This window comes from Elephas maximus, chromosome 23 (assembly GCF_024166365.1).
Source record: "Elephas maximus indicus isolate mEleMax1 chromosome 23, mEleMax1 primary haplotype, whole genome shotgun sequence".
In the NCBI taxonomy this organism is placed as follows: domain Eukaryota; kingdom Metazoa; phylum Chordata; class Mammalia; order Proboscidea; family Elephantidae; genus Elephas; species Elephas maximus.
Window position 1 is genome coordinate 30250773 of NC_064841.1, and position 6546 is coordinate 30257318.

Here is a 6546-nt window from a genome sequence, read left to right on the forward strand (position 1 = left end):
TTTTTTTCCTAATTCTTGGAAAAAGGAGTCCTGGTAGTGCAGTGGTTAAGCACTTGGCTGCTAACCAAAAGGTCAGTGGCTTGAACCTACCGGACACTCCAAGGTAGAAAGATGTGACAGCCTGCTTCCATAAAGATTACAGCCTTGGAAACTCTATGGGGCACTTCTACTCTGTATTATAGAGTTGCTATGAGTTGGAATCGACTCAACAACGGGTTTGGTTTTTGGTTTAATCCTTGGATCTGCTGTGCCACATTCAGATTTTGACTACCTGTGTGCTTTGAGATCCATTCATCATCTGTCCTTCTCTTCCTCTGCTCTCTATCTGCATTTGGCCAGCTTCTTGAACTTTGGCTGGCTTCTGTGTGGTTCAGCCAAAGGAAGGCACTGGAAGAGACCAGAGGGCGTGAGGAGAGGAGAAACCAAGACATCTATTGTTCTTTTGCTCTGCTTTGGGTGGCTTCTTCAGCAGGGCCTGAGTCTTCTCCATGGTCCCAGCTCTCACAGCAGACCTCCTCCTTCTGTGAGTCTCAGCTCTCACCAGGCAGCTCCCATTAGATGGCCCCAGTTTATGGTTATAGTAGCACCACCTCCTCCTGTTTCTTCTCTGTCTCTTGGTAGTGATTTCCTGCTATTGCCAAACTCATCCACTGTTTGGCTTCTCAGTTGTTCTGTCATTTATAACCAATTCCCTATATTAAATTCTGTCTGTTTGAAATCCTCAGGTGGTTTATGTCCTCTTGAACTCTGGCTTACCCAACTAGTATCGGGAGTGAGAAGGAAGAGGAAGAGAAGGAACAGTAGTGAAGGCAAGGAGGTCATCTACGGGTTTCACCTAGGATAAACATTAGTGATGTGCTTCTCTGCATATATCACAAATAGTGGCCCAAATAAGAGATCTCTTCAGGATTGAGGCCTAAGCCAAATGGTTCAGCAGCCCTCTATTAGAGATTGAAAGTGACAGCAATCCACCTCAGGTAAGTGTTGGCCAAAAAAAGACCTGGCTCTAAGGTCACCTGGAACTAGGGACCTGAATGTTGTTGGGTCCCCTGCTCCTCTGTCTCTCATTTCTGCTGTTCGTCTCCGGTACAGCAGAGAGGCCACATGGATAGTGGAAGCTCGCATAATCAGAGAAGACAGGTCTTAGTTTCAGCCCAAAAAATTCCAGGAGAGAATTCTGATTGGCCTGACTTGGGTCACACGTCCACATTCTGGACCTATCATCGTGGCCAAGGAGGAGGGTCATTGAGAGGATGGAAGGTCTCATTCAGACCACACAGTGAAAGAGAAGGTGCAAGGCCCCAAAGAAGGGAGAACAGACATAGACATTGAAGAACTATGTGTATAACTAGAGTCTCTGCCTAGACAGAATTCTTTTGGTTACATTTGAGAGAAACCTAATTTGAGCTTAGATGAGAAAAATCAAAGGCATGGAAGTATTGGTTTATTAACCAGAGGTCATTTGTGAAACTGGCCTCAGAAACGACGGATCTAAGTCCTTGTCACCACAAAGACCCTTGCTCTGTTCTTCTGCCTTCCTGCCTTCCTCATTTTGGTCTTATTTTCTCAGACTTGCTTTTTCCACAAGGCTGGAGCTTCTGGGCTCACATCTTCCCAGTTTTGCTGTTGGAGAGAAATGTGCTCTAATCATAGTTTCATTAACGGGAGTGTGAGAGCAAATTGTTTGTGCCACAGGGACCGTTCCATAAAGATTATAGCCAAGAAAACCCCACGGAACAGTTCTACTCTGTAACATATGGGGTTGCCATAAGTCAGAATCAACCTAATGGCAAAGGGTTTGGTTTTTTCTGTTTGTTTGTCTTGGTTTAGGGAAAAGAGATGACTCCCTAGCAGTGTGGCCTTTGTGAATAACTGTGCCTTTCTGGCTACAAGTTTCTTCATCTGACCAGATATTCTTTCCGTAATGGTCTCCTCTAGCATGCACATTCACTGAAGCTTTTTCAATGGTGCTCAAACTGTAGGGCACTCTCAGAATCACCTGGGAGTCATTTAAAACGCAGGTGGCCAGGCTCCACTCCCAGACACTGTCTCTGCATCTCCGTTTTACTGAGTCTTCTGCTGGTGGTCCTCATGCCATACTTTTGAAGTAGTGAATGGAATGGCTGAGATCTTTGTTTAGACACTCCATGACAAGCAAACCTGCGCTGTGTTTTGATTTGGGAAAAGCCAAGGGGTGGGAGGAGGGTTTGCCACATCCCAGAATTGAAGGGAATGCTGCAGCCCCAGGCCAGCCCTGTTGGTTGGAATGCACAGTGAGGTTTCCTCCCCGGTGCTGGTAAGCGCTGAGCTACTCAGCATCCCTGCTCTCACAGAGGCCTGAACAGAACCAAGAGAAACACCTTAGGCTCTCGGCTGCCCTAAGCATACAAGCATTCTCATCAGTTACAGTCCTGGACCTTCCCACACTTTTAGAAGCTCTCTCCCTTACGCTCATTTTTTCCTAATCCTTTGTCAAAATGGTAATTTAAAAACCCAGGCAGCAAGGGAACCCAGGTAAATTTTCTTTCTAACTTACGTACAGGAATAATGTCTACAAGGCTTGGGGAAATGTCCAGTGATTCAGTTTTACCCTGCTTTGTTTTTGTGTCAGTAGGTAGTGCTGGTATACTATGCTTTAGTAGGTTATGGTGGGAGCAAGTAAAAGAACAATGGCTTAGCTTCCCATTAACCAGCGGCTGTTGAAACCAGGGTGCCCTCCACACAAGGTCTGGAGACAAACACTCCCACTTCCTATGGGCCAGAGTCAACTGCAGTAGAATTGTGACATGAGTCGGGCAGAACTTGAGGCCCCCAGCCTCTCCTTTTTGTACCTTTCTCCCATCACGAATACTTCGGAAATTTTTTCATTAACCATTTATTATGTGTATTTTCTTACATAATTCCATATCAACATAACTAAAAAATTAAATATGTCAAATAATTTTAAAAGAACAACATATTAAATTGATAAAACACATGCTATTATAAGAGCTTTTTTTTTTTTTTTTGGTTTTTATTATAAGAGCTAAGGGAAGCTAAGAATCCCACTCCCAAAAAAAAACCTGTTCTTGAAACATTGTGTAGAATATGTACCAAATCCCATAATCCAGCAATTCCCTTCTAGGAATTTATTCTAAAGAAATTATCACATGTACGTGTAAATTATTTGTAAGGGTGTTCGTTCGGCAAAATAATTTTCTGTAGAAAAAATTAGAAAGGATCCAAAGCGACCTACATATTCTTGGGAATTCATTTGAGTAAATTGTGGTATATCCAAAAAACAATGAAAGGTTATGCAGGTACTAAAAATTTTGTTATAGAAAAATAATGTATAAGAAAATGTTCTCTGTATATTATGTTTTCAAAAGTAGGTTACAAAACTATATGTGGAGTATATTAGAGATTTTGTTTTAGATAAAAATGATTGGCTGAGAATACATATGAAAGAAACTAATAGAGATATTCCAGTGATAAAATTATGGGTAATTTTTTTCTTATTTATATTTTTTACCAGTGTTCATTTCAGTTAAAGAAAGTCCCAGTTGTTACAACTGGGTGCTCTTTACTATTTGAAAGATAACTTTAATATAAGGAGTAAACAACCCTTATCCTTCACAATCTCCCAGAAATGTCTTAACATTTCCACATTTTCCTTTTCAACAATGGAAATGGGGCATGGAGCAGTGACAAGTCCCTCCGTCTCCACTCCCTCCCCCTGCCACATGGCCACAAAGCCTGGGCTCTGAGACTCTGCAGAAGGAAGAGAAATATAGATTTCTCAAGAGCTGCTATTCAAGCCATAAGCAGCATGTGCCAATGTTCCACCCACAATCCTGGTTCAGTCTCCATTAAGCTGCACATCTGGCTGTCACACACTCTTTTGTGGGGCCATCTCAATGGCCACACTGATGCTGCCTTTCCCCAGGGCCAGCCCCACAGTGGCCTCCCTGTCCTCCTAGTATGTGATGTCATGAGCATGGGTGTCCTGCCAAACATTTAAGATGTGGCAGTTCACATTGCGCACATTGTATAGAAAAACACTAGCATGCAGATAAACACACACACTCACACACACACACGGCAAGATACAACCAAACCTTGCTCTATTGTTACACCAATTCAGCACTAATATGTAACTTGTATTCTTTAAGGACACAATCTTCTCTTTTTGTTGCTATCACTTAATAAGCAGCCCTAGATTAAGAGATTCCCTTGAAGCATTCTTTTCTCTAATTTGGTTTCCATCAGATTCTTGGAAGGCGTGGTTCATTTTCAAACCAAAGACCTCTTCAGATATTTGGTCTCTTCAGAACAGACCAAAAAGGCAGGCAGGTGGGGAGCAGGGAATCTTGGGGTACCTCAAAATCATCTCACCTCCAACAACCATCAAAAAGGGAACTAGGAAAGCTGTTAGCGGCACTACAGGAAGGCAGTGAGAAAGAAGTCCTTCTGTTCACTGTTCCTCAGAGTGTGGTGTAAAGATCACCTCATCAAAGTCCCTGGTGCGCTCAGTAGAAATGCAGATTCTTGGGTCCCAACCCAGATCTACTGAGTCAGTCTCTGCGGGTGAAGAAAGAGAACCTGAATTTAAAGTAACTCCCTAGTATTCTTAACATTGGAGAACAAGGGCCTTGGAGTTGGGTTTAAATCCAATTCTAGTTCCATGTAGTGGCTATGTGACCTTGGAAAATAACCTGAACTTTCTACATCTCCTTTTCCTCCTCTATATAATGAGGACTGCAGGAGGACCAAATGTATGAAGTGCCTGGCACAAACAGGTCTCATAAACATGAATTCCTTTTTCCCTGTTATTCAGGTATTGGGGTCTGCCATTTTACAGGCTATAGGTTTAGGAGGTTAATGTCCTCACCTGGGTGAAAAATTTTTTGTCACTGTACTCACTAAATTCTGATGGAGAGCCACAAAGGGCAGATAAAATAATCAAGACTAAACAAAGCCCTCTGAGGCAGAACCTGTTTACAGCTGTGTCATCTAACACAGCCATTAGCCGCATGAGGCTATTGAGCACTTGTAATGGGGCTAGCACAAATTAAGATATGCTGTAAGCGTAAAGAATTCATCAAATTCCAAAGACTTAGTACATTAAAATACCTTAGTAATAATGATTACACGTGGAAATGACAATTTTTATGTATTGGGCTAAGTAAATTACTAAAATTCATTTCACTTATTTATCTTTACCTTTTTTAATGTGGCTACTAGAAAATTTGGAGTCCTTGGGTAGTACAAATGGCTAATGCACTCAGCTCCTAACCTAAAGGTTGGAGGTTCAAGACTACCCAAAGGCACCTCAGATGAAAGGCCTGGGAATCTACTTCCAAGAAAAATCAGCCATTAAAAACCCTAAGGAACACAGCTCTGCTCTGATACATGTGGGGTCGCCGTGAGTCGGAATCAACTTGAAGTCATCTCCAAAACTTAAAATTACAGGTGGCTCATGTTATATTTCTACTGGGCAGTGCCATTCTAGGAAACAGCCACTCTCCCATCCTCGAACTGATAACAGAAACTAACACTGGAGTTATAACCTCCAAAAAGTGATTCCCTAATTAATTAGCCAGGCAACAGTCAGCTGAGAGAGATTTTGAGTCTCTTTTCTCATGCTATAGGGAAACATGAGGCTCAAGTAGCACACCCCTCACGTGAGAAGGCAAGCAGCAGCCTCAGGAAAGGAGGCGGGTGAGGAAAGGTGACCCAGGACAGGAGAGGAGAGCTACCTGGGGCTGCTTCTGACACAAGCTGGCGGTTGTGATACAAGGAAACGAAGACCCAAGGCCTTACTTGCTCCCTCACCCCCGAACACCTTTTGCTCCATCCATGTTCATAATTGTTTTGCCCTGACAAGTTCTTACGAGGTAGGGAGAGCCCTCCAATATAATCACATGACTTGTGTCCTTACAAAAACTGTATCAGAGCCAAGCAAATATTTTGGTCAATATGACGGTTGCTTTTTCTGTAAAAGTAATTGAGAAAAAATTTCCACTTGGGTATAATCCACTAATGTACACAACGTCCACAAAATGGCCAGCCTAAATGGATATTTCCAAAGAGGAAATGTTTTCCAGTTATTGTCCTATCAGCTAATGAAATCAGTATTTTATTTGGAAAAAGTCTGCCAAAATAGATTGTAATCTGTGTTCTTAGAGCAGACCCATAAATTGACAATTTCTGGAATAGAAAACATGTAAAAATCAACTCAATATGTCTTTGTCCAAAATTCCCAAACATCTCTATGCATATGTTTGAACTAAATGCATTTAGATATCAATCCTTAAAGAGCCAACAAAATGGGTTGGTTTTATGCTTTCCTCTATACCTAGCCAGTTCCTTTACTATGTGTTCAGAGTAGATGAAGGAGTTTAGCTGTATCATGCTTGAAACTTGGTTTCTGATGGTTGCTCATTTATACATGACAGAAACATACCTAAAGTCACTCCATCTGGGGAGAAACCCAGAGAGCACCTAGATTACACTTTTATAACAGCAAATTACCACCACAATGTAGTGAATAAAATATAACTTTTT